Source organism: Lolium perenne, chromosome 6 (assembly GCF_019359855.2).
Source record: "Lolium perenne isolate Kyuss_39 chromosome 6, Kyuss_2.0, whole genome shotgun sequence".
NCBI classification, from domain to species: Eukaryota; Viridiplantae; Streptophyta; class Magnoliopsida; order Poales; family Poaceae; genus Lolium; species Lolium perenne.
The window spans coordinates 127298475-127319139 of record NC_067249.2 but is presented as its reverse complement, the minus strand read 5'-3'; positions in this window follow the sequence as shown (position 1 = coordinate 127319139).

Genomic DNA, 20665 nt, shown 5'->3' with positions numbered 1-20665 from the left:
TTGAGGTGCTCTAGTAGCCCTACACAATTAATGGTGTTCGTCATCCAACAAGAGAGTGTAGCGTGGTTTTATTATGTGATCAATGTTGAGAGTGTCCACTAGTGAAAGTATGATCCCTATGCCTTGTTTCCAAATACTGCAATCATCGCTTATTTACTGTTCTACTGCATCTTTACTTCCTGCAATATTACTACCATCAACTGCACGCCAGCAAGCTATTTTCTCAAGCGCCACATTACTGCTCATATACATTCATACTACTTGTATTTCATTATCTCTTCGCCGAACTAGTGCACCTATACATCTGACAAGTGTATTAGGTGTGTTGAGGACACAAGAGACTTCTTGTATCGTGATTGCAGGGTTGCTCGAGAGGGATATCTTTGACCTCTTCCTCCCTGAGTTCGATAAACCTTGGGTGATCCACTTAAGGGAAAACTTGTTGCTGTTCTACAAACCTCTGCTCTTGGAGGCCCAACACTGTCTACAGGAAAAGAAGCGTGAGTAGACATCAAGCTCCCAGGCCATGTTGACGATTTGGACTTGGTCCACGCTGACGTGGCCACCAACATGGCCACTGGCCCACCAGTCAGCCCCTCCGAGTAGCTTGAGCCCGTGTGTAGTTAGCATTTCCAGTTTTAATTTAAATCCTCTAAAATGCTGCAACTTCAAATGAATTTAGAAAATTCAATTTAAGTCAGAAAAATGTAAATAAGATATTAAATTTTTTAGAAAAGAAAACTCTATCCAATAAAAATATAAAATGAAATTTTTATTTTTAATAAAAATTCAATTATTTAATACTTGTTATTTAAGCCTTTTATTTTAATTCTAAATGCTATAAAAATTCAATAATTAGAAAAACGTTCTAAATTAAATACAAACCAGTAAATAAATAAATAAAACATTAAAACTAATTTTATTTATTTGTTAATTTGATAAATCCTTATTAGAAAGATTTACACCATGATTAATAATTACCCTAAATTATTAATTGTTCAAAAATAACAAAATGGCAAATTCAATATTATTTTTATTTCAAAGTTATTAATAACTTTAACTTTAAAAATGAAGTTATTAAGCATAGAACTATATGGTAAATAGCAAACCCTAATTCCTTATTGAATGATATTAGAACATTATCATTTCATGTGAAACCTAAAACCCTAATTCAATTGGGAACCCTAACTCCATTAATCAATATGAAACCTAAATTGTTTCTAAACCTAAATCCTAGGTTAGAACATATGATCATGATACTTTAAATTCATTCATAGCTCCATAGTAGCAACTAAACAATTGCCAAGTCTTCATAAAATAATAGAGACCCATCTCTAATACATTGGTATTACATGTGTTCATGCTTAGCTGATCAAATAGGACCAACCCTAGTTCCTATTTTATGAGACACCAAACTTAGTTATCCCTACTTAGCATCACACCAATGTGATGAACCTCAGGAGCAACTATGCCAAATCTTGAGCATTACCTAACCATATTCCACTAAACCCTACTAGTGTTGGATACTTATCAACCATCCTATTTAGGAGCCAACTATTCCTTACTTAATAGAACCAACAGTAAAACCTAGACCACCTCAACCCTAATTGATATACTTCTTATTATTTAAGAAGTATGTTCTTCAAAAGTTATTCTTTTGAAGTACATAAAGAATCATCATCAACCCTGCTTATAAGGACCTATAAACCCTAGCTAGCTATCACCAACAAGATGAACCAATCTTGATAGCAACCTTGTATGAATAATTGCTTAGGATGCCTAGGCTTAACTCAACCTTACAAGCCCTTGGTGTTGATGAATCCAACTAGGTTGTGATCCATCTAATACTTACTCCAGAAACTAGATGAAACCTTAGTCAACAATAGAACCCCACCAACCTAAGTATCAAACTTGTTCTTTATTAAAGAACATGTTCTTCAAAAGTTATTCTTTTGAAGTATAGGATAATTAATCATTAACCATGCCATATAGTGCTAAAACCAACCACTATTCATTACATGTTAGGATTACACCAAATCTTATTGCTGTGTGCTATTAATGCTATTGTTATGCTATATTGCAGCACCTGTTTATGATACCAAGTAATCACACCTGAATAAGAACCTTGTTTGTGAACCACACTAAAAGTGCAACACACCCTACACCAATCTTTACCACTCACTAATCCTAAATCATCAGGGTTAGGACACGCTTAGAGCGATTGCATCCCATACCTATGCATTATTGCATCCCTGCCAATCTTTTAAACATCGTCCTTACCGGACGATGATGCTATTTCAGAATTTGGAGTTATTGCGTATCGAAGACCTTGCCTGCATAATCTTGCAGTCAAGAAAGGCAAGTTCATCACTTGCTCATGTCAGTTGAGTATTTTTACCAAATTACTTGCAAAGTACTATGTTTATCACTATTGCATAGAAAAGCAAAACCACTATTTTCATAACTATGAATATGACTATGTGGTGGGCAATGGAACCATGGATTGTGTTGATATGGTGGAGGTTCCATTGCAAGGGTTATATCCATCTAGGATTAAACAACAAATGTCGTCCAGTGATTCTTGTGCCGTAATACCCGTGTTAACCATAAGATCTGGAGTGGGACGGAATAGTCAATCGTATTTCCACCTCTTGTACATCAACGGATGCGCTTACCGTAGTAGTTGTATCTTGCGAGAACAACCGGAGGGTGGGGATCCCATTCTAATTCCCCACGGTAATGCGGTCTATGATGGGTTGCAGCTACCGGCGAAAGAGTTTATGGTAGAGCCCAGAACTGTTGTCGCGGTCGGGGTCCATCCTTAATTGGTGTAAGAGGACCGGCGAGGACCCAGGGTCGGGGTATGCAACAAAGGGTGGGTGTGCGAGGTAGCGGAGGAATATGATTGGCTATGACCTTATACCGGGCCTCACACCAAAGGAAGTGTGGACGGGAAACTCGAGCCCGGTTGGCACCAAGGTTAAGATCTCTTATGGGTAAAGCAACACACCTCTGCAGAGTGTAATGAATCGTGACCTGTCACTCCCTGTTCCGGGATATGGAACTGCGAACGCTGTCGGAAAGGAGCTCCATGAAGTTCTAGTAAACTGGTGAAGGCTGACGGACATAGTTCTTCTGAATAAAAGCAACCTTTTGAAGAAATGGTTATGAAAACCTGCATTGGTATTAGACTTTCTGGAGCCCAGATTCCAAATGAAGAAATGGAAACTCGAAAAGGATCCTTCTGATTCTCGTCTAATGCTGTAGCTAGTGCATTAAACACCTCTTTCCTATAATGAACTTGTTGAGTACGCTCGTACTCATCCCACTCTTAAATCCCCTGCTTAGATATGGAGGCATCGAAGGAGGATCTACAGTGCAACTCGAAGGCCGAGGAGTCAACAACTACTTCAAGAGACAGGACCCTATCAGAGGAGTCAGATACCATATCCAACAAGGAGAAAACCTAGTTTAGTCATAGAAGGGAACTAGTTTCCTAAACCTAACTCCTATTTAGCTAGAATCTATTCATAGCCTCTATAGCTAGTTAAATACTCTACAAATAGAGTTCGTGATAAGACTAGACTACGAGTCGTTCTTCTGGGGTTTATTTGCAGTTTTACCTCATTGTAAAGTAGGAGGCTATGATGATCTTATGTAACAGAGTCGATGTTGTAATTCTATAGACATGCCTTGGACCCGCATATGTTTCTGTTGTACCACTCTGAGCGATATAATACTAGTGGAACGGTGTTTCATTGGTGTTATATCAGACTTGCATACTACACCATGCAGTGGTATGCCGGGTCACCACACATACCTTTCTTGAGAGGAAATTGATACTTAATATTCCCTTCCTTCATATCAATAATAGCACCAACAGTTCAAAGAAAAGGTCTTCCCAAAATAATGGGACAAGATGCATTGCATTCAATATCCAAGACAACAAAATCAACGGGGACAAGGTTATTGTTAACCGTAATGCGAACATTATCAATCCTCCCCAAAGGTTTCTTTGTAGAATTATCAGCGAGGTTAACATCCAAATAACATTTTTTCAATGGTGGCAAGTCAAGCATATCATAGAGTTTCTTAGGCATAACAGAAATACTTGCACCAAGATCACATAAAGCATTACAATCAAAATCATTGACCTTCATCTTAATGATGGGCTCCCAACCATCTTCCATCTTCCTAGGAATAGAAGTTTCAAGTTTTAATTTCTCTTCTCTAGCTTTAATGAGAGCATTTGTAATATGTTTTGTAAAGGCCAAATTTATAGCACTAGCATTAGGACTTCTAGCAAGTTTTTGTAAGAACTTAATAACTTCAGAGATATGACAATCATCAAAATCTAAACCATTATGATCTAAAGCAATGGGATCATTGTCCCCAATATTTTGAAAAATTTCAGCAGTTTTATCACAAGTAGTTTCAGCAGTTTCAGCAGTTTTAGGCAGTTTTGCACGCTTTGCATTAGGAGTAGAAACATTGCTAACACCAATTATTTGAAGGGATTCGTAGCATAGAAAACAAAAAAATTCCTACCGCGAGAACGCAATCCAAGCCAAGATGCAATCTAGAAGATGGTAGCAACGAGGGGATGAACGAGACTAACCCTTGAAGATTTCCAAAACCTACGAGATTAGATCTCGTTGTTGCAGAAGATGATCACTTGCCGCTTTCAAAAGCGCGTAGAAAATCTTGACGGTGCCACAATCGGGCAGCACCTCCGTACTCGTTCACACATTCGGTGTTGATGAAGACGTCCTTCTCCCCGTTCCAGCGGGCAGCAGAAGTAGTAGATCCTCCTTGGAATCCCGGCAGCACGATGGCATGGTGGCGGTGGTGATGGAGAACTCCGGCAGAGCTTCGCCTAAGCTATGTGGGAGAGAGAGGGAGGAGGGAACCGCTAGGGTTTCTGGGAGAGGGGGCTCTTGGGGGGTGCGGCCAAGGTGGGATTGGTGTAGCCGGTCAGCCCCTCCTCTCCCCTCTTTATATAGGTGGAAAACCCCAAAGATTAGGTCAAAAGTCTCCGAATAAGACCCCAACATAAAACCTTCCATATGACCAAACCTAGGGGGAGTGGGACTCCCCCCTTTCCTTTGGTGGGGTGGCCGGCCACCATGGGGAGGAGTCCACTTGGGACTCCTCCTCCCTTAGGCTGGCCGGCCAAGGTGGGTGGAGTCCCACCTTCCATGCTGATTTCTTCCGGACTCTTCTAGAACCTTCTAGAACCTTCCAGAAAAAAATACCGAATCATTTTCAAACCTAGAAAATGACTTCCTATATATGAATCTTATTCTCCGGACCATTCCGGACCTCCTCGTGATGTCCTGGATCCCATCCGAGACTCCGAACAAAACTTTGAACTCCATTCCATATTTCCATATCTACTTAAACGACATCAAACCTTAAGTGTGTCACCCTACGGTTCGCGAACTATGTAGACATGGTTGAGACTTCTCTCCGACCAATAACCAATAGCGGGATTTGGAGATCCATAATGGCTCCCACATATTCAACGATGACTTTAGTGATCGACTGAACCATTCACATACGATACCGATTCCCTTTGTCACGCGATATTTTACTTGTCCGTGGTTTGATCATCGGTATCTCTATACCTTGTTCAACCTCGTCTCCTGACAAGTACTCTTTACTCGTACCGTGGTATATGGTCTCTTTATGAACCATTCATATGCTTGCAAGCTAATTAGACGACATTCCACCGAGAGGGCCCAGAGTATATCTATCCATCATCGGGATGGACAAATCCCACTATTGATCCATATGCCTCAACTCATACTTTCCGGATACTTAATCCCATCTTTATAACCACCCATTTACGCAGTGGCATTTGATGTAATCAAAGTACCCTTCCGGTATAAGTGATTTACATGATCTCATGGTCGAAAGGACTAGGTAACTATGTATCGAAAGCTTATAGCAAATAACTTAATGACGTGATCTTATGCTACGCTTAATTAGGTGTGTCCATTACATCATTCACATAATGACATAACCTTGTTATTAATAACATCCAATATTCATGATCATGAAACTATGATCATCTATTAATCAACAAGATAGTTATACAAGAGGCTTACTAGGGACTCCTTGTTGTTTACATAACACACATGTATCAATGTTTCGGTTAATACAATTATAGCATGGTATGTAAACATTATCATAAACACAAAGATATATTATAATAACCATTTATTATTGCCTCTTGGGCATATCTCCAACAGTCTCCCACTTGCACTAGAGTCAATAATCTAGTTTACATATGTAAAGATATAACACATTGGCCTTCCGGTGCTTTATCATGTTTTGCTCACGGGAGAAGTTTTAGTCAACGGATCTGACAAGCTCAGAAACGTATGTATTTTGCAATTCATTTGCGTCTCAACGCATCACTCATTTTCCAAATGAGGCATTAAATATGTTTGGTTTTCTGGTGGAACCTTAATTCCGCGGTCTAAAATATGTCACTAATATTGTCACACACAATATAGCTTCAAAGTTCTGACACTATCGGAACTACACCAAGTTCTCAAAGAACCTCTTGACTTAACATCCTCAGTCATTGTCAAAACAATGACATACTCTGCCTTCATTTGTAGAATCCGTCACAATATTTAGAATTCATCTAAATCTAGCATAGACAACTTCTAGCTCATTGTGCTACCTTTTAAAACAACACTTAGCCTAATTTGAGATTGAAATTTTATATGTGACAAAACCAATATCGGTGCAACATCTTACAGTGATTGTTTTGTCATTTCTCCATATAAAAACTGTATATATATCCTTGGTTCTTCTAAAGTACTCAAGGATATTCTTACTGTCGTTCAATGATCATCACATTAATCATTCTGGTACATGCTCATAACACTTTAGAGCACAGGACATCTGATTGTGTACATATTATTCGTAATCTATAATCACTCATGTGTTTTTACTCATTGAGTGTCAGATACACTCAAGTCTTGTTAAACCTTCACATAACAAGAACATTTTCTTAATATTTCTATATTGAGCTACTTCAATATCCATTCTATGTACTTTGACTTAAACTTATTTTGTGTTTCAATCTATCTTCATATATCTTGACACTAAATATGTTTCAGTCCATATCCTTTCATTGAAATTTATTCTCAATGAAACCTTTTAATCAAGTATATAATTACATCATTTATAACCAACTATATGTTATCTACATAAAGTATTATAAATATGTCTCAGCGCTCCCACTTAATTTCTTACAAATGCAAGCCTCTTCATCGTCTCTGATGAAATCAAAAACACTTTGACTATTTCATCTGGTGAAGATTCCAACTCCACGATACTCACTTCATCCAATTGAAGTTCGTATACCTATCTAGTATTCCACGAACTAGCAAGACTCTTGGTTGTATCTTGTATACACCTTTAATACACACTTCTGATAAGTAATGTATTTTTCCATCCTACTAGCATATCTCATAAAAGAAATATGTAGTGATTACTAGAATAATCCACATAGACTATAAGCATTGCTACGGAAGATCTAATCTTATCGTAGTCAACTCTTTGAACTTTGTCGTAAACAACTTTTCGACAAGTCGAGCTTCTTCAAGGATATTTCATCCAAGTCCATCAATTTTATAGATCCATTTACTTTCAAAAAGTATTCATCTATCTTGGATTTCATGGCGTATAGCCATTTTAACGGAGTCAGGGCCCATCATGACTTCTTTGTTTGTAGTTGGTTTATTATTGTTCAAAATCAATCCTTTGTCCACAAATCATTTATTTGATCACAAAGTAAACCATACCTACAAGGTTCAATATGTACTTCGATCTCCATGGCTAAAACACTTTGTAGTCATGGGAGCCATGATCGTCGTGGCCGCTTCCGGAACCAATTCCGATGCTGCGCTACTCTGATCATTATGCTCAGGTTCACAAACCTTATTAAGTTCTATTGTCCTCCCACTCAAATACTTCGCTAGAAAACAATTTCTTGGAAATAAGCAAGTAACATTAACAAACACTTTTGTCTTTTACTTCATAGTGGAAGGAATTCCCAATCAATTCTTTGGGATAACCAACAAAGACATTCATCCGATTTTGGTTGTAAACTTATTTACATATGCTATGCATACAAAAATTTAAGAAAGGACTATTAAGGTTCATACCCATGCCATAACTCGTATGGTGTCATTTCAACGGATCAATATTTTATCTCATCATTGACCCAACAAGGTTTGGATACATCTCTCGGATACTTCATCATCACTATGATACTCCAAGAAACGTGAGTTGTAGAACAATTTCATAACTCTCTTAGATGTTCGCTAAAACTCGTAATTCAAATATTTCCACCATGATCCAATCATAGATATTTGATTTTTTTATTACGATGATTTCCACTTCATGCTGAAATTTATTTTAATCCATTCAAATGTTTGAAACTTCTTCCTTATCGAATATATCCACATATATATACTCAATTCATTGTTGAAAGTTTTCATGAAGTAGAAGAATCTCCTGCACACAACTATGCCCAGTGAACCACATATATCATTATGTATGTTTCCACTAAGTTAGTTGCCCGTTCAACTCTTGGCCTATGAACGGTATTTCAGTCATTACTTTTAGAAAAGATTTTGCAAGCGCCAAACGATTCAAAAATCAAATGACTCCAAAAATCCATTTGCATGGAGTTCCTTCATGCGTTCCTTTCTAACATGACCTAAATGGCGGTTCCACAAATAAGCAGAATTCAAATCATTAATGCCTTATGGCATTTTAGCGTCAGTATTATGTGTGTGTGTGTGTGTTTCACCATTAAGATTTATAATAACTTATCCATCGTACATGGAGTAATGTCATAATTTGAACAACTCATTGTTTTCATTTGACCAGAGCAAAATAACAATTATTAAGTTCTTTATTATAAATTCTAAGGGCTAGATAGAATGCCAACGATGAACATAATAACACTTTATTTTTGTTCCAGACGTGCATACCTATCATATTCCTTGTCAGTCACTTAGGCCACTGTATTGGTATTGCGTTGTTTTGTACGACACTTCATACCAACCAATATGGTACAAATACCCAAGAATTTCATTGTGTGATCAAACGAGGAATACATCCATAACATGTATATCATTTATATACACCTAAGCTAGACTTTCTAGTCTATTCTTTCTTTCTGCCAATAATCTTTTGTAGTTTCTCTTTTAGCTTTCCTCATTATTCAGAAAAACACTTCAACATCAATAACTTCTAGGTTTGTTGGTCAAATACCAATAACCTTGAGGTTCTTACTTTGAAGTTGATCATCATATGACAAGTGTTCCGGATTTCACTATTAGTAACCTTTTAATATGATGAACAATTTCACTCATAATTTTATCCATTATATCATTACGATTTTTCGAGACCCTGTCTGTACATGCTAGGCTCGTAAAGTTTAACCTCAGTATTCGCATGTGCAAATCTGGCTTGCACCTGTTGTATGCACACGTAGAATCTATAACACCCGATCATCACGTGATGCTTCGAATCAACGAGTCTTAGCAACGGTGCATACTAAGGACAATCACTTTATGGATATGCGAATATCGTTAGTGCCCCAATAGTTGGAGGATTGGGATGCCTTGCGTCTTCAACCTTCGTACATTCCCATAAAACTTATGAGTTTATGTAGTCTCACCAAATTATATTCTATCATCTTGCAATAACGTTTTAGATATCTAATATATCTCATACCTTGATTATTTCTGAAAACTAAATTTTCAGCTCCTTACTTTTGATACGTCTCCAACGTATCTATAATTTCTGATGTTCCATGCTAGTTTTATGACAATACCTACATGTTTTGTTCACACTTTAGGATGATTTTATGCGTTTTCCGGAACTAACCTATTGACGAGATGCCGAAGTGCTAGTTGCTGTTTTCTGCTGTTTTTGGTTTCAGAAATCCTACAAAGGAAATATTCTCGGAATCGGACGAAATCAACGCCCAACACCTTATTTTTCCCGGAACTTTCCAGAGAGTCAGAGAGGGACCATAGGGGAGCCCTGGGTGCCCCACACGTGTGGGCGGCATGACCCAGGGGGGCGCGCCCCCCTAGTGTGAGGAGGCCCCGTGGCCCCTCCGACTCCGCCTCTTCGCCTATAAGAAGCCTCCTGACCTAAAACATCGACACCGATTGACGAAACCCGAGAAAACCTTCCAGAGCCGCCGCAATCGCGAAACTCCAATTCGGGGGACAGAAGTCTCTGTTCCGGCACCCTGCCGGGACGGGAAATTTCCCCCGGAGTCATCTCCACCGGCATCTCCACCGCCATCTTCACCGCTATCGCTGTCTCCATGATGAGGAGGGAGTAATTCACCCCCGGGGCTGAGGGCTCTACCGTATCTATGTGGTTCATCTCTCTCTTTGTGATCTAGTTGAATATCATCTATGTGCTACTCTAGTGATGTTATTAAAGTAGACTATTCCTCCTCCATGATGTAATGTTGACAGTGTGTGCATCATGTAGTACTTGGTATATGCTATGATTGTGATCTCTTGTAGATTATGAAGTTAACTATTACTATGATGGTATTGATGTGATTTATTCCCCCTTTCATAGTCTGTCGGTGATGGTGTGCATGCTATGTTAGTACTCGGTGTAATTGCGTTGGTCTATCATGCACTCTAAGGTTATTTAAATATGAACATCGAATGTTGTGGAGCTTGTTAACTCCGGCATTGAGGTGCTCTTGTAGCCCTACACAATTAATGGTGTTCATCATCCAACAAGAGAGTGTAGAGTGGTTTTATTATGTGATCATTGTTGAGAGTGTCCACTAGTGAAAGTAGGATCCCTAGGCCTTGTTTCCACATATCGAATCTCCGTTTATTCACTGTTCTGTTGCATGTTTGCTCGCTGCCATATTTTATTCAGATTGCTATTACCACTCATATTCATTCATACCACTTGTATTTCACTATCTCTTCGCCGAACTAGTGCACCTATACATCTGACAAGTGTATTGGGTGTGTTGTGGACACAAGAGACTTCTTTTATCGTGATTGCAGGGTTGGTTGAGAGGGATATCTTTGTCCTCTTCCTCCCTGAGTTCGATAAACCTTGGGTGATCCACTTAAGGGAAAACTTGCTGCTGTTCTACAAACCTCTGCTCTTGGAGGCCCAACACTGTCTACAGGAAAAGAAGAGTGAGTAGACATCAAGCTATTTTCTGGCGCCGTTGTCGGGGAGGAAAGGTAAAAGGCACTCACACTCTGGTCCCAGGTAACTAAGTTATTTTCTGGTACCGTTGTAAGTGCTCGAAGCTATTTCCTTTAGATCCTGCAATTGCATCTTTTTGTTTCTTGTTTTACACTAGTAAGGCATAATGGAAAACAACTGTGAGCTTTTTAATTTATTTCCTAAGTTAAGACATGAATTGTGTGATGCGAAAATTAAAAAACCTATGGAGCCTTATTTGCATGCTAGTAGCAATGTTATTAGTATGAACGCAATCACTGCTAATGCTATGGAGAAGTCTAAGCTTGGGGAAGCTAGTTTTTATGATCTTTTTAGCTTCCCATCTTTAGGGTAGAAAATTTGCTCTGATAATACTTTATCTCCCATATGCGATAACTCTAATGATGCTTGTGATATTTTACTACTGCAAGTACTGCTTTCAAGATACCCATGAAAATTATTGAACGTGTTATGGATAACCGTTATGAAGGGGATGGAACTGTCCATCCTGGAGATCATTTACTGTTTTTGCATGAATTATGCGGGTTATTCAAGTGTGCAGGTATCTCTATGGATGAAGTGAGGAAGAAACTATTCTCTATTTTGATGTCTGGTAAAGCGGAGAATTGGTATAAATTGCTGAAGAATAGGCATTCTCTTGGTTGGGAGGAAATTGTATCTCTCTTTTATTCTAAATTTTATCCTCCTCATGAAGTGCATATTGATAGAAATTACATTTATAACTTTTATCCTCGTGAGGGAGAGAGTATTTCTCAAGCATGGGGGATATTGAAGTCACTAATGCTCAAATTTCCCATTCATGAGCTCCCCCGTAATGTTATTATTAATAATTTTTATGCAAGGCTTTCAGGACATCACAAGGACTATCTAGATGCCTGTTTGGAGGGATCTTTCACAAGCAAGGAGGTTGAAGCTAGGTGGGATCTTCTTGAAAGAATTTAGGAGAATACTGAAGGATGGGAGAACAACAAAGGTAAAGAGTCAGGTATAAATTATGATTATGAATGCACTGAAACTTTTATGGATACTGATAAATTTCGAAATATGAGTGCTACTTATGGTCTTGAATCTCAAGTTGCTGCAAATCTTTATAAAGCTTTTGCCTCTCATTTTGAATTGCCTAAGAAGAATTTTGATAAGTATCATGAACCTTTTAAAGATACTTGCATGAAGGATGAAATTGTTGTTAATGATTGCAATAAACATGCTCAAACACCTAAGACTGCTATTTCCTATAAGCATGTTAATTTTTGTGGAATGCATAGACATTGTGGAATTAATCAAATCAAAGATGAATATTGTATCCATCATATTAATGAAAAAACTAGAAAGTGGTCTAGGGCTCTAGATGATCTTGGTAAAAAAGTTTGTGCCCTCTATCCTTTTATTTGTGAACTTTGCCATAGAGTGGGTCATTTTAATTTTCAATGCTCCTCCAATGATAATTTGAACCCCATGAGTGCTGCAAATTTGTATTGTGATGATGAAATTACTCCTAATCAGCATGATGAACTTACTTTATTTTTGTGGTGTGAAGAGTTATCAAGAAAAATTTCTTTGTTAGATATTAACGGTCTTGATATTGATGATGTCCTGCATGGGTGTTTTTCTTATTGCATTGATGATTTCCATACAAATACTTACATACAAAATATTTTAGAAGATGACACTTTGCCAAAATATGATAGGACCGCTGTGTGTTTCGAACTTATTAATGAAAAGGAGGAATCCTCCCAAGTTTCTTCTATTGTTTCTGAAAGTAAATCAGGTTACGTGGAGAAGCCTCCCTTCAAGCCTCTCCCTCCTAAAGAAGGGAACGAGGAGAAGGAAGAGAAGAAGAAGAAGAAGAAGAAGAAGAAGGAGAATAAAGAGAAAGAGGTAACGACATATCCCCGCGTGAATGAGATAACGATAGGTAACCATAAGTATGTTGCTCTTAATGACTATTATGATAATGAATCTGAATACAATGATCTTCATATGCCCTTTACATACATTAGTGATCATGATTTAGAAGAGCACGCTACTTTTGATATTAAAATCTCTGGGAAACTAATTCTGAAAATGATGATGATAATAATTGCCATAGTATCAGTACTATCCATGCTTCTTCCCATAATGATATAGAAAGCTCTAAGCTTGGGGAAGAGGTGTTTGAAAATCCTTTTGCTACTAATCATTATATGTTTGATACATCTCCTTCTTGTAACAATGATGGTATGGTCACAGATGAACCTACTGTGGAGGATAACTATTCTATTTCTTATGATGACACTATGCCTCCAATCTTTGATGATTATTATAAAAATGCAATGATATAGGTTATAACTATCCTTATGAAACATGTCATAGTTATGATTGGATTGCCAAAAACAATTCCCTTAGTATGCAACTTGTTTACCATGTTCAAATTCTTGATAATAATCTTGCTCCAATTGCTATTAATGAGAATAACTTTTCTAATGCCAAAATTAATGATACTTTTATGCATATGAACCATGATAAGAATGTTTTAAGTGATGGGTATATCGTGGATTTCATCAATGATGCTACTGAAAGTTATTATGGGAGAGGGAAACATGGTTATATGCATCTTAATAATATTAAGTTTCCCCTCTTTATGTTGAGAATCTTGAAGTTACTCGTGTTTTATCTTCCTATGCTTGTGACTTTGTTCTTCATGAATTCATTTGTGTACAAGATTCCTTTGCATAGGAAGTGGGTTAGACTTAAATGTGTTTTGAATTTGCTTCTTGATGCTCTCTTTTGCTTCAACTCTTATTTCTTGGGAGTGCATCATTAAAATTACTGAGCCCATCTTAATGGCTATAAAGAAAGCACTTCTTGGGAGATAACCCATGTGTTTATTTTGCTACAGTACTTTTGTTTTATATTTGTGTATTGGAAGTTGTTACTACTGTAGCAACCTCTCCTTATCTTTATTTTATTGCATTGTTGTGCCAAGTGAAGTCTTTGATAGTAGGGTTGATACTAGATTTGGATTACTGCGCAGAAACAGAATTCTGTCTGTCACGAATTTGGGCAGGGTTCTCTGTAGGTAACTCACAAAAATCTGCCAATTTACGGGAGTGATCCTCAGATATGTACGCAACTTTCATTTAATTTGAGCATTATCATCTGAGCAAGTCCAGTGCCTCTAAAAAAATCGTCTTTACGGACTGTTCTGTTTTGACAGATTCTGCCTTTTATTTCGCATTGCCTCTTTTGCTGTGTTGGATGGATTTCTTTGTTCCATTAACGTTCTGTAGCTTTGGGCAATGTCCCGAAGTGTTAAGAATGATTGTGTCACCTCTGAACATGTGAATTTTTGATTATGCACTAACCCTCTAATGACTTTGTCTTGAGTTTGGTGTGGAGGAAGTTTTCAAGGGTCAAGAGAGGAGGATGCTATATGATTAATAAGAGTGAAAAGTCTAATCTTGGGGATGCCCCCGTGGTTCATCCCTGCATATTTCAAGAAGACTCAAGCGTCTAAGCTTGGGGATTCCCAAGGCATCCCCTTCTTCATCAACAACTTATCAGGTCACTTCTCTTGAAACTATATTTTTATTCGGTCAAATCTTATGTACTTTACTTGGAGCGTCTGTTTGTTTTTATTTTTGTTTTGTTTGAATAAATTCATGCTTGTATGGGAGAGAGACACGCTCCACTGGTTCATATGAACACATGTGTTCTTAGCTTTTAATGTTCATGGCGAAGGTTGAAACTGCTTCGTTAATTATTATATGGTTGGAAACAGAAAATGCTACATGTGGTAATTGGTATGATGTCTTGAATAATTTGATACTTGGCAATTGTTGTGCTCATATAGATCATGTTTAAGCTCTTGCATCATATGCTTTGCACCTATTAGTGAAGAAATACATAGAGCTTGCTAAAATTTGGTTTGCATGATTGGTCTCTCTAGAGTCTAGACATTTTCTGGTAAGGTGTTTGAACAACAAGGAGGACAGTGTAGAGTCTTATAATGCTTGCAATATGTTCTTATGTAAGTTTTGCTGTACCGGTTCATACTTGTGTTTGCTTCAAACAACCTTGCTAGCCTAAGTCTTGTATTGAGAGGGATTACTTCTCGTGCATCCAAAATCCTTGAGCCACAAACTATGCCATTTGTGTCCACCATACCTACCTACTACATGGTATTTCTCTGCCATTCCAAGTAAATTGCTTGAGTGCTACCTTTAAAATTCCATTCTTTGTCTTTACAATATATAGCTCATGGGAAAAATAGCCTAAAAACTATTGTGGTATTGAATATGTACTTATGTATCTTATTTCTTATTAAGTTGCTTGTTGTGCAATAACCATGTTCCTGGGGACGCCATCAACTATCCTTTGTTGAATATCATGTGAGTTGCTATGCATGTTCGTCTTGTCTGAAGTAAGGGTGATTTATCATGAGTTGAATGGTTTGAGCATGCATATTGTTAGAGAAGAACATTGGGCCGCTAACTAAAGCCATGATCCATGGTGGAAGTTTCAGTTTTGAACAACAATCATCAATCTCTTATGAGAATATTATTTGTTGTTGAATGCTTATGCATTAAAGAGGAGTCCATTATCTGTTGTCTATGTTGTCCCGGTATGGATGTCTAAGTTGAGAATAATCAAAAGCGAGAAATCCAATGCGAGCTTTCTCCTTAGACCTTTGTACAAAGTGGCATAGAGGTACCCCTTTGTGATACTTGGTTAAAACATATGTATTGCGATGATAATCCATGTAAATCCGAGCTAATTAGGACAAGGTGCGGGCACTATTGGTAATCTATGCATGAGGCTTGCAACTTGTAGGATATCTTATACATAATACATATGCTTTATTACTACCGTTGACAAAATTGTTTCTTGTTTTCAAAATAAAAGCTCTAGCACAAATATAGCAATCCATGCTTCCCTCTTCGAAGGGCCATTCTTCTACCTTTATGTTGAGTCAGTTTACCCACTTCTTTCCATCTTAGAAGCAAACACTTGTGTTAACTATGCATTGATTCTTACATGCTTGCATATTTGCATTCATCATATTACTTTGCATTGACAATTATCCATGAGATATGCATGTTGAAAGTTGAAAGCAACCGCTGAAACTTAATCTTCCTTTGTGTTGCTTCAATACCTTTACTATGAATTTATTGCTTTATGAGTTAACTCTTATGCAAGACTTATTGATGCTTGTCTTGAAAGTACTATTCATGAAAAGTCTTTGCTATATGATTCAATTGTTTACCCATTGTCTTTACCATTGCTTTGAATTGCTGCATTCATCTCATATGCTTTGCAATAGTATGATCAATATTATGTTGGTAGCATGTCACTTCAGAAGTTATTCTTTTATCGTTTACCTACTCGAGGACGAGTAGGAACTAAGCTTGGGGATGCTGATACGTCTCCAACGTATCAATAATTTCTGATGTTCCATGCTAGTTTTATGACAATACCTACATGTTTTGTTCACACTTTATGATGATTTTATGCGTTTTCCGGAACTAACCTATTGACGAGATGCCGAAGTGCCAGTTGTTGTTTTCTGCTGTTTTTGGTTTCAGAAATCCAACAAAGGAAATATTCTCGGAATCGGATGAAATCAACGCCCAACACCTTATTTTTCCCGGAACTTTCCAGAGAGTCAGAGAGGGACCAGAGGGGAGCCCTGGGGGCCCCACATGTGTGGGCGGCGCGGCCCAAGGGGGGGCGCGCCCCCCTAGTGTGAGGAGGCCCCGTGGCCCCTCCGACTCCGCCTCTTCGCCTATAAGAAGCCTCCTGACCTAAAACATCGACACCGATTGACGAAACCCGAGAAAACCTTCCAGAGCCGCCGCCATCGCGAAACTCCAATTCGGGGGACAGAAGTCTCTGTTTCGGCACCCTGCCGGGACGGGAATTTGCCCCCGGAGTCATCTCCACCGGCATCTCCACCGCCATCTTCACCGCCATCGCTGTCTCCATGATGAGGAGGGAGTAATTCACCCCCGGGGCTGAGGGCTCTACCGTAGCTATGTGGTTCATCTCTCTCTTTGTGATTTAGTTGAATATCATCTATGTGCTACTCTAGTGATGTTATTAAAGTAGACTGTTCCTCCTCCATGATGTAATGTTGACAGTGTGTGCATCATGTAGTACTTGGTATATGCTATGATTGTGATCTCTTGTAGATTATGAAGTTAACTATTACTATGATGGTATTGATGTGATTTATTCCCCCTTTCATAGTCTATCGGTGACGGTGTGCATGCTATGTTAGTACTCGGTATAATTGCGTTGGTCTATCATGCACTCTAAGGTTATTTAAATATGAACATCGAATGTTGTGAAGCTTGTTAACTCCGACATTGAGGTGCTCTTGTAGCCCTACACAATTAATGGTGTTCATCATCCAACAAGAGAGTGTAGAGTGGTTTTATTATGTGATCATTGTTGAGAGTGTCCACTAGTGAAAGTAGGATCCCTAGGCCTTGTTTCCACACATCGAATCTTCGTTTATTCACTGTTCTGTTGCATGTTTGCTCGCTGCCATATTTTATTCAGATTGCTATTACCACTCATATTCATTCATACCACTTGTATTTCACTATCTCTTCGCCGAACTAGTGCACCTATACATCTGACAAGTGTATTGGGTGTGTTGGGGACACAAGAGACTTCTTGTATCGTGATTGCAGGGTTGCTTGAGAGGGATATCTTTGTCCTCTTCCTCCCTGAGTTCGATAAACCTTGGGTGATCCACTTAAGGGAAAACTTGCTGCTGTTGTACAAACCTCTGCTCTTGGAGGCCCAACACTGTCTACAGGAAAAGAAGTGTGAGTAGACATCAACTTTTCAAACAGATTTGATTTCAAGTTTCATGGAGACAAGATAACTTTAGGTACTAATTGAAACCATAGCTCTTTGAATCAACAATGTGAGGTTTACTAAAAGTTTGCAATAGGACTTAATCAATTCTTGATTCTTTAACAATACGGTACCAATCCGTAAAGTTTCTTGTCAGACTTAATAGTATTTCTATCTCAATTACAAGACTAGCGCATGGTAGAAAATGGATGCCAATACTACAAAATTAATTCAAAATACTACTCAGACTATGTTCATGATAATTAGTTCATGTTTTAATCTAATTACTAATGAACTCCCACTTAATTCAACATCCCTCATAGTCGTTAAGTGGTACACGATCCACATCCACTACACCAAAACTGATCATCACGTGAGATGATGTAGCTTCAATGGTAAACATGAACATGTTGATCATATCATCCATATGACTCGTGTTCAACCTTTCGGTTTCCGTTGTCCCGAGGCCATGTCTGTACATGCTAGGCTCGTCAAGCAAACCCAAGTATTCCGCGTGTGCAACATGGCTTACACCCGTTGTATGTAATCGTTGAGTCTATCACATCCAATCATCACGAGATGCTTAGAAACGACGAACTATATCAACGGTGCATACGAGGGGAGAACACTTTATTATCTTGATATTAATGTGAGGGATCATCTTATAATGCTACCATCGCGTTCTAAGCAAAATAAGATGCATAAAGGATTAACATCACATGCAATTCATATGTGATATGATATGGCCCTTTAGTCTTTGCGCCTTCGATCTTCATCTCCAAAGCACGAACATGATCTCCATCATCAACGGGCATGATCTCCATCATCGTCGGCGTAGTGTCAAGGTCCATGGCGCCGTCTTCATGGTTGTTCACCTCATGTAGCAACTATTACAACTACTTTGAAATACTACTCAACATGAAATTTAAAGACAACCATAAGGCTCCTGCCGGTTGCCACAATACAATAATGATCATCTCATACATATTCATCATCACATCATGGCCATATTACATCACCAAACCCTGCAAAAACAAGTTAGGCGTCTCTAATTTGGTTTGCATATTTTACGTGGTTTAGGGTTTTCGAGTAAGATCCAATCTACCTACGAACATGAACCACAACGGTGATACTAGTGTTGTCAATAGAAAGAGTAAATTGAATCTTCACTATGGTGGGAGAGACAGACACCCGCAAAGCCACTTATGCAATACAAGTTGCATGTCGAACGTGGAGCAAGTCTCATGAACGCGGTCATGTAAAGTTAGCCCGAGCCGCTTCATCCCACCATGCCGCAAGATGCAAAGTACACGAACTAAAGACAACAAAGCATCAACGCCCACAAAACCATTGTGTTCTACTCGTGCAACCAATCTATGCATAGACACGGCTCTGATACCACTGAAGGGATTCGTAGCATAGAAAACAAAAAATTTCCTACCGCGAGAACGCAATCCAAGCCAAGATGCAATCTAGAAGACGGTAGCAACAAGGGGATGAACGAGACTAACCCTTGAAGATTTCCAAAACCTACGAGATTAGATCTCGTTGTTGCAGAAGATGATCACTTGCCGCTTTCAAAAGCGCGTAGAAGATCTTGACGGTGCCACAATCGGGCAGCACCTCCGTACTCGGTCACACGTTCGGTGTTGATGAAGACGTCCTTCTCCCCGTTCCAGCGGGCAGCGGAAGTAGTAGATCCTCCTTGGAATCCCAGCAGCACGATGGCGTGGTGGCGGTGGTGATGGAGAACTCCGGCAGAGCTTCGCCTAAGCTATGTGGGAGAGAGAGGGAGGAGGGAACCGCTAGGGTTTCTGGGAGAGGGGGCTCTTGGGGGGTGCGGCCAAGGTGGGATTGGTGTAGCCGGTCAGCCCCTCCCCTCCCCTCTTTATATAGGTGGAAAACCCCAAAGATTAGGTCAAAAGTCTCCGAATAAGACCCCAACATAAAACCTTCCATATGACCAAACCTAGGGGGAGTGGGACTCCCCCCTTTCCTTGGGTGGGGTGGCCGGCCACCATGGGGAGGAGTCCACTTGGGACTCCTCCTCCCTTAGGCTGGTCGGCCAAGGTGGGTGGAGTCCCTCTGGGACTCCACCTTCCATGCTGATTTCTCCCGGATTCTTCTAGAACCTTCTAGAACCTTCCAGAAAAATACCGAATCATTTTCAAACCTAGAAAATGACTTCCTATATATGAATCTTATTCTCCGGACCATTTCGGACCTCCTCGTGATGTCCTGGATCCCATCCGAGACTCCGAACAAAACTTCGAACTCCATTCCATATTTCCATATCTACTTAAATGACATCAAACCTTAAGTGTGTCACCCTACGGTTCGCGAACTATGTAGACATGGTTGAGACTTCTCTCCGACCAATAACCAATAGCGGGATATGGAGATCCATAATGGCTCCCACATATTCAACGATGACTTTAGTGATCGACTGAACCATTCACATACGATACCGATTCCCTTTGTCACGCGATATTTTACTTGTCCGAGGTTTGATCATCGGTATCTCTATACCTTGTTCAACCTC